Below are 7786 nucleotides of genomic sequence, written 5' to 3' on the forward strand. Positions count from 1 at the left end.
GAGCTGCCGGTAGAACAAATTTCAGAAGACGATGTCAGCGCATGTTATTAATTAGCTGGAGAAAACACTATGTACAGTCAGTATTGAAGAGTTGTGCACACCAAGTGATAATTAGGTTGTGTTGCATGCAAAGACACACAGCACCATTTTCATTTCTTATATCAGGAACAGAACACTGACAAGGGATTGTGGTCTGTGACAGTATGAAACAGCAGATTTCTTACTACTTCATTACTTCTTTTTCTCTTCTTTTTTTTCTTTTTTTTTTTTTTTGTTACCTAACAACACAGAGATTTTAAATTTCGAAGTAGCCTGAAAGCTTGAGAATGCTGTTAAATGTTAAAATAATGCTCAAAAGTTCAAGGTATCTTTTCTGTGGGAAATCTCTTCCAAAACAGCTGTAAAATGGTGCCTTGGACCACTGAAGACAAGTGTTCAGATTTGGACATTTTCAATATTGGCTAAATCGCCTTCTTTTTTTGCAGAGCAGATAGAGATTTTTGGATTTCAAGATTCAAAGGTTTTCTCAAATACAGTGTTTGACTATGGAGAGGAATTTAATTTCAAAAAGAGATGTAAAGTGTATATCACTGTTAGCAATCAGCATTAGGAGACTGCAAACTTCAAATATTTCCATAGAGAGACTCTCATATTCCAATAGTGAGAATGTGTCCATGCTTCTCAGCTCTGTTCCATATTGAGTAGCAAATAAATAAACCATGGGGTTGCACAGAAAGATAATACTGTGCTCTTTAGCATTACTATAATCCACTGTTCAAGTGTGGACAAATTTTAGTAATACTTAGAAACTGTTTGTTACCACAGAAATGTTAACTTCAATGCCTAGGAATTTGTCATTAATGACATGATTTATGGCAGCTAGAAACATGTCTTAGCAGAAGCACACAAACAATTTTTCCTCTGTACTTCACCATCAGTTATTGGGGTCATACTCCCAATTGATTTCAGAGGAAAGAAACAGTTGGGATCTAACAATACTTCATGTTCCATTACTGACATTAAGAATGACTCTGAAATTTTCTTGGTTACACTGCCAGGAGTTTAGAACGGCTTGACTTTAAAAGAGAAACTTCCTTCTTAACTGGTACATTACGGAAGAAAAAAAAAAACTACACAAATTGTTTTATTGTTTTGGAATTTATTGACTCCGCACAGCAGAAATTTAGAATGGTTTTATTTCCTGCAAGCAGGATAGTTTTCAACTTTATGCTAGCCAAAGTATTTAATTAGTGATACTACTTTTATTAACATCTAGTGTACATCTTCAGTGTGAAGTTCTGGATACTTTATTAACTAGTCCATATTGTTATCAACAGTTACTGTCACTGAGATTCTCATCTGTGTCACCAAAAATTATGATTGTTAATACTCAGCTAATTTTTTATCTTCATATTGTCAAAATATTGAAGCAAAAGATAAGTCAGATAATCTGTACTATTGCCTTAAAATTTATGCAGTTTCTTAATGAAAACCTAAGGTGCTTTAAGAAGGTAAGAGAAGAAGACGTTAGTACTCTTTAAATTCAGAGTGAAGGGATGTGATCTACTGAAGCTGTATTACTTTTGGATTTAAAACCAACCACCACTCTCCCCAAAATCCCCCAAAACAGGAGTTCGTGCTTGTAATGAAAGCCACACAGGAGACAGGAACCACCTTGAATAAGGATACACTGTGGAGGGAGCTGTCCAGGACTAAATAGATGGTGGGGAGTTGGGGTTGCCATTTCACTGGATAGTTTTAGATGAAGTCCCAAGAGGTTGCCTGGTGTGCTGGCTCTGTGAACCCCAGGCTTACAGCTTGGCTGGTGGAGGTCTAGATGAGGGCCACATAAGCAGCTGGAAAGGGTTCTTGCTGTTAAAAATAACACAGAATCGGTGATGTCTTTCTTGACTCTTTGTAACTGTGCTTTAAACTTAATGAAAGCTTTAAAGAAGATATATTAATGACAAACTGAATAGCCATTTTGAAGCAGAAAGATAATTCTTAACTGAATTTGAAGTGAGAAAAATAGAGTTGGTCTGTGTTAACTTCACACTCAAGCACACGTGGAGGGAAGGAGGCACATGTAAGGGCTGATTCATCACACCTCACACCTGAATTCTGCCCCAGAGATGCCCATCTCTTGTCTGATGTAAGGCATATAGACTCTATTTTCATGCACTAAGGTGCACTGAAAATCTGAGGGTTTCTCACCATAATTATGCTTTTTTTCCTTTTTTTTTTCCCCAGTTTCTCTTGTCAAGTCTTCCAGTTCTTCAGCCGGCTTTGATACCCTTTCTTCCTGCCTTCACAGGGCAGGCAGACATTTAGACTCCAGCCTGTCTGTGCCTGAGCCTGCATCAGACCCAGTGCTGTTGTTCTGCTTCTCCCTCTTACTCTTAGGGCCAGTGGTACAAAAAGAGCTCCTGGAGAGGCTGGCTGTAACCATAGTGATAGCAGCAGTCCTGAACAGATCTGTTTAGCTCTGGGGAGGGGGGGGGAAAGGACTTTTCAAAGGAGAAGCATCCTCCTGACTTTGTATCAGATTGATGGAGCCAGGTAGTTCGCATTATGCTTTCTCTACAATGCAACAGAAGTTGCAAAACAACAGTAGGTACTCAAATCATGCAATACTCAGGACTTTCTGTGCTTCTGCTCTCAAATATAACCTCATTGCTTGGTCTTGTGTAGGTTCTGTCCACAACTGTTTGTTCAGCCTCTGTTCTCACCCTCCTTAATGGAATTTGTTTCAGTAGTTCCTTTGGTTTGCTGTGAAATAAAGCAGCAATGAGAAATTAAAGATGCTTGTCAATTTTCCAGTCAGAATGATGTTCTAAGAAGGATGCAGCCTGAATGTGTTTGTACATCCCAGGCAGAAGATTCATCTCATTTTGGAGTACTACTTGAGCTACTGAATCTAAGAGAAGAGCCATACACAGTGGTAAGGGTACAGGCTGTGGCATGTGTATATATTCTACATCCCATAGGAAATGCCTTTTTTGTGTCTTTGAAGAACTTTGAAAATTAAAAAGTTAATTTGGATTAGAGAGAGAATTAATAGAAGAGAAAAGTTACACAAAGCATAGCTAATGAGCTCTTTTGCTGCTGGTTAAGCCATGTCACAGTGAGGTCAAGTTCTGCAGAATATGGAGTGTCTGCACATTACAGGGCTGATGGTTTCAGAGAGATGGTAATTGGCACGTTCTGTACAGATGATAAAGGTGTGTTCCTTCCCCTTACCCAGCACCATGGTTCCCACAAGGACCACCTGAAAATCTGTATTTTCTTAGAGACCTCTGTTGACTGATGCATTAATGGACACCATCATCCACATCACAAGGACAGCTTTTGCTGCTGGAGTAGTTTTTTGGGTTATGTCTGGCAATAAGACTGAGGTTAATAGACCAGAAAGGGGACAGATGGACGTGTGTATCAGAAATAGAGCAAAAGTCCTGTAATTGTGAAAGTCAGTACCTGTGAAATTCCTCACTATTTAGTATTTTGTAGTCTTGATAGAGTTTCTAATGCACAAGTCTGGAGGTATGAAGTGTATTGCACTTCCACACAACAGATTCAGACTAGGCCTAAATTTGTCTTTTTCTTTTTTTTAACCTACACAGAGCACTAATCTTTTACAGATTTATTTTTAAAAGTCTGTGTACTAAAAGCTACCTAACTTCCTGCTTCTATAGGTAATATGTATTCTAATATAGCTAATGTGGAAATAGCAGCTTTCTTTTGATATTAGACAGAGGGGAGAATTAATTTAAGAAAGTTGCAAGTCAGCTTCAATACAAGTGTTTTGCATTCCATTGAAGCTGTTGATATTGGAAAGGAGAACATTTATTAAAAATATTAGATGAGGACATACTGAGCTTCACAGACATCATAAAACAGATTTGCAGGAGTATAGAGAAACAGATAATTGAGTACTAATTGACATTTGTTACTCATTAACTAATTGACAGTCATGTCTTTGAATACAAAGTAACTCTGAAGGCATTGATCCCAACTGCATCATTTCGACGAAGAGGGCAGGATGCTGCCTGAAACAAAATCCAAATTTCATGTACTATAGAAATTTTGATCTATGGAAAGACAATAGGCTTTTAAGCTACCTTGGCTTTGTGGATATTCAATTTTCCTTTTCAAGAAAAACAACTTTTTTGGCAAAGATGTATTATTTTGGTATTCGTTATTTTGGTATTCGTTCATGGAAGCATTTTGCTATAAATGGTGAATTGTTGTAATAATAATAGTAATAATTGTACAATTGTATTTTATATATATATATATAACAATTGTATTTTAACAATTGTATTTTAATAATCAACAATTGTATTTTAATACATAACAATTGTATTTCAATACAATAGGGGCTGTATCCTGGCTATGACCATCATATAGAACCAGGGATGCTTCACTGACTTCCGTCTGCTCTGCCAGTAGAAGCATTAAATGCTGTATCTTACATTGAGCACAACTGGTACAAACTGGGCCTGAGAAGCAGCTAGCAATGATTTTTTCAAGGGAGAAAGCCTTTCTATATTCTTCCAAAAAAGAAAAGGTTTTCAAGAGAAGGGAATTCCATTTCTTTGCTCTGCTAAATCAGTGAAGGCTGCCAATCCTGAAGTCTAAGCCTGGTCTCTCACCTGCTTCTCTGGCTCTTGGCAAATCCCCAATTTCTGCAAAAGCAGGGCTGCTTTCAAACAGTAACTGTTAACATGCTGAATACTCCTTTGCAAATGATGTGCATTTACAGCATTTTTTTATTTTACATGTTGTCCAGTATCTGCAGGAGCTCCTGGACAGAGAATGTTAGGCAAAAGCTATTAAGACCGTGGGCCTTCAACCAGGTCCAGGGAGGGTGACCCACCTTCTCTTTAAGAGCTCTGCCAGGTGATGTAAACTGATTACTTGAGCCTTTTGACATCCTAGAAGCAGGTTTTAACCAGAGAAGAACTTGGTGTGTCTTGAATGAAGCTGATCCACAAGAAGGAGGCTGCAAGGATTCAATAATAATTTTCCTGATGGTCCATGGAAGTGTGCTACCATCTGAACTTCAGGACTGAGCTTTCAAGCACATACTGCCTGCCCTATCTGCTCCTGCTCTAGGCTCAGAAACCCTCAGCTGTATAATAAAGTGACAGACAAAGTCTTCTAGGAAATTTCTGAAGTTATCATTTCAGTGACAGATTTGTTCAGCAGAAGTTCAATAGATGCCAGATATATGTCAAATGGCAGTACAACTTTCAACCCTGAGGGTAAAATAAATTTTAAGCAAAAAAAAGCTAAGGATCTATTTAATAGGGATGGGAGATTATGAATTGTGATATCTTATGACCAAATATGACCTCTGCTCACTTGAAGAAAAAGTTGATTTATACAGTTAAATATATGAACATATGCTAGGATTTATGTATGCAAATATGTATATTATCATTATCATATATTTAGCAATACTTAATACCTAATCTTTTAATAGTTTTGGTATTTTCAGTGCACATCAAAATTTTGCTAAGGGCTGTGAGCCTAAAACTCAGTCTGCTAATGTAAGATCAAATTCTTCAGCTATTATGCTTTTGAAGTGGTAGTGTGACTGGTACAGCTTAGTGAGTTCTCACTTCCTACTCTTCCAGGCTTGAAGTTGCTCCTTAACTGAATCTGTACACCCACAGGAGGACATTTTTGATTGTACTGGCCTCCAGTGGCAACCTAAGAACCATTTTGGTTATGAGATGTAGTCAATCAACTCCTTCATGCCTTCTTCCTGACTTTATGACTCTCACATTTAATTGGTCTTGCTTGCACAATACTGACTGTGCCACAACTAGGTAAAAGACTAAGCCCTTCTGATTTTGGATTGCTTGATAAACTAGGATCACTAACAACACTTTAATGCCGTCAAGTGCATATATCTAGAAGCAAATCCTATAAGATTACTTGCTGGAAAGCTTTTACTCTGAAAAAGGATTAGGGGTCATTGCAGGCAAACAACATATTTGAACTTTCAGTGTGATGCTGTGTGGAAAGACCTTGTGAGGCTTAAGACTTTGTAATCAGATACTCCCAACAGGACTGGGGTGTCATTTCCATTTCTATATATGACTGGAATGACACTGGCACTACAAAACTGCTTAAATCCTATTGTCATGTCCTCTTTATGGAATTTTGAGAAAATGCATTCGAGTTTTAGAAGGCTCTTTCTGTCCTCCTTATAGGGAGGTCCATGCATACCCTCTCAGATAGCTGTTTACCATGACTGTAGGCTGCTTTCCCTAAAGGGGAAGAATTCTTCTCTAAATTGGCTAAATTATTTGATAAAGTGGAAGCAGAAGACAAATAATCTTTGTCAGGAGCACCTGTAAGAGTTCCTTTATTTTTGACATTTTTTTCTGTCCAGATATAGATGTCCTGTGGACAGAGAGGTTCATCCTTTTGCAGAGAATAGTTGGTCAAACTACACCCAAGCCAAAAGGTTTTCCACTGGCTCTCACAGGGTCAGGACTGTACTCAGGGTTTTTACAGTTTCCAAACACAAACTGTAATGAACAGTGTTAAATGTTAAGTTCCCCTGCCCATTCTTTAGCTCACTGTGCAGTCTGATAATGACCACCTATTTGGAAAAAAACATATTCCACCACAGGAAGAAAATTGGCTACTCCTATGTCTGCACACACCCCATGCAAGTAGGTATTTGGCATTGGTTATACCAATTATACAATCCTGATGCTCATAGCTGCTCTTCCTTCAGCACTTCTATTTAGAGCACAAAATGAGACCCTTCTTTCTTGCCCATGGGGTATTCCTCATTTCTTTCCATGTGGCTTCTTGTTGTGAGAGGATTTTCTAGTTTCATCAAAACTGTTTATACTTGGAGAGATCCAGAAAAGCCATCCTCAACTTCTTGAAAATTTGGACTATTGTTGTTATTGTTCTATTTCTAGAGTCTCATATTGTTGTTATCAGACTTCTAAAGTCCATACCTCCTCAGTGCGTTCTTATGGCTGCAGATCTTCACAGCACAGACTCCTTCTTCTGCATGTTGTTCTCTGTCAGTTCAGGGCACTTTCAAGGCTCTCCCTGACTGGCTAACCCACCCCCTTTTATCTCAGTTATCTTCATTGGTTACAGCTGCAGCCTAATTAAGGACATCACAGCTGCAGCCCATCAAGGACAACTGGGACCTCCCGGGCCAAAGCCTATGTACAGATAGTCAAGTACAATACATTTCCTCTACTATATTTCCCCCTTTTCTTTTACTTACAGAACCAGGTTTTTCATACAATACTTCAAGTACAGCACACACATTTCCCCATGACTCAGAGGCCATGTACAACACACATAGCTCCTTGCTCAAAGGCCATACTCTTTCACAGCTCTTTGACCCAAAGGCTATATTCTCTCACAGCTCTTGGCTGTCTTATCTTCTACCAAATATCCACAGCTCTTGGCTGTCTCATCTTCTACTAACTATCACATCGGGGTAACCAATCATTCTTGTTCTATTTCTAAAGTCTCGTACTGTTGTTATCAGACTTCCAAAGTCCATACCTCCTCAGTGCATTCTTACAGCTGCAGATCTTCACAGCACAGACTCCTTCTTCTGCATATTGTTTTGCATCAGTTCAGGACACTTTCAAGGCTCTCCCTGACTGGCTAACCCGCCCCCTTTTATCCCAGTTATCTTCATTGGTCACAGCTGCAGCCTAATTAAGGACATCGCAGCTGCAGCCCATCAAGGACAACTGGGACCTCCCAGGCCAAAGCCTATACACAGATATTC

The sequence above is a fragment of the Agelaius phoeniceus genome, chromosome 3, assembly GCF_051311805.1.
Source record: "Agelaius phoeniceus isolate bAgePho1 chromosome 3, bAgePho1.hap1, whole genome shotgun sequence".
Classification (NCBI taxonomy): domain Eukaryota; kingdom Metazoa; phylum Chordata; class Aves; order Passeriformes; family Icteridae; genus Agelaius; species Agelaius phoeniceus.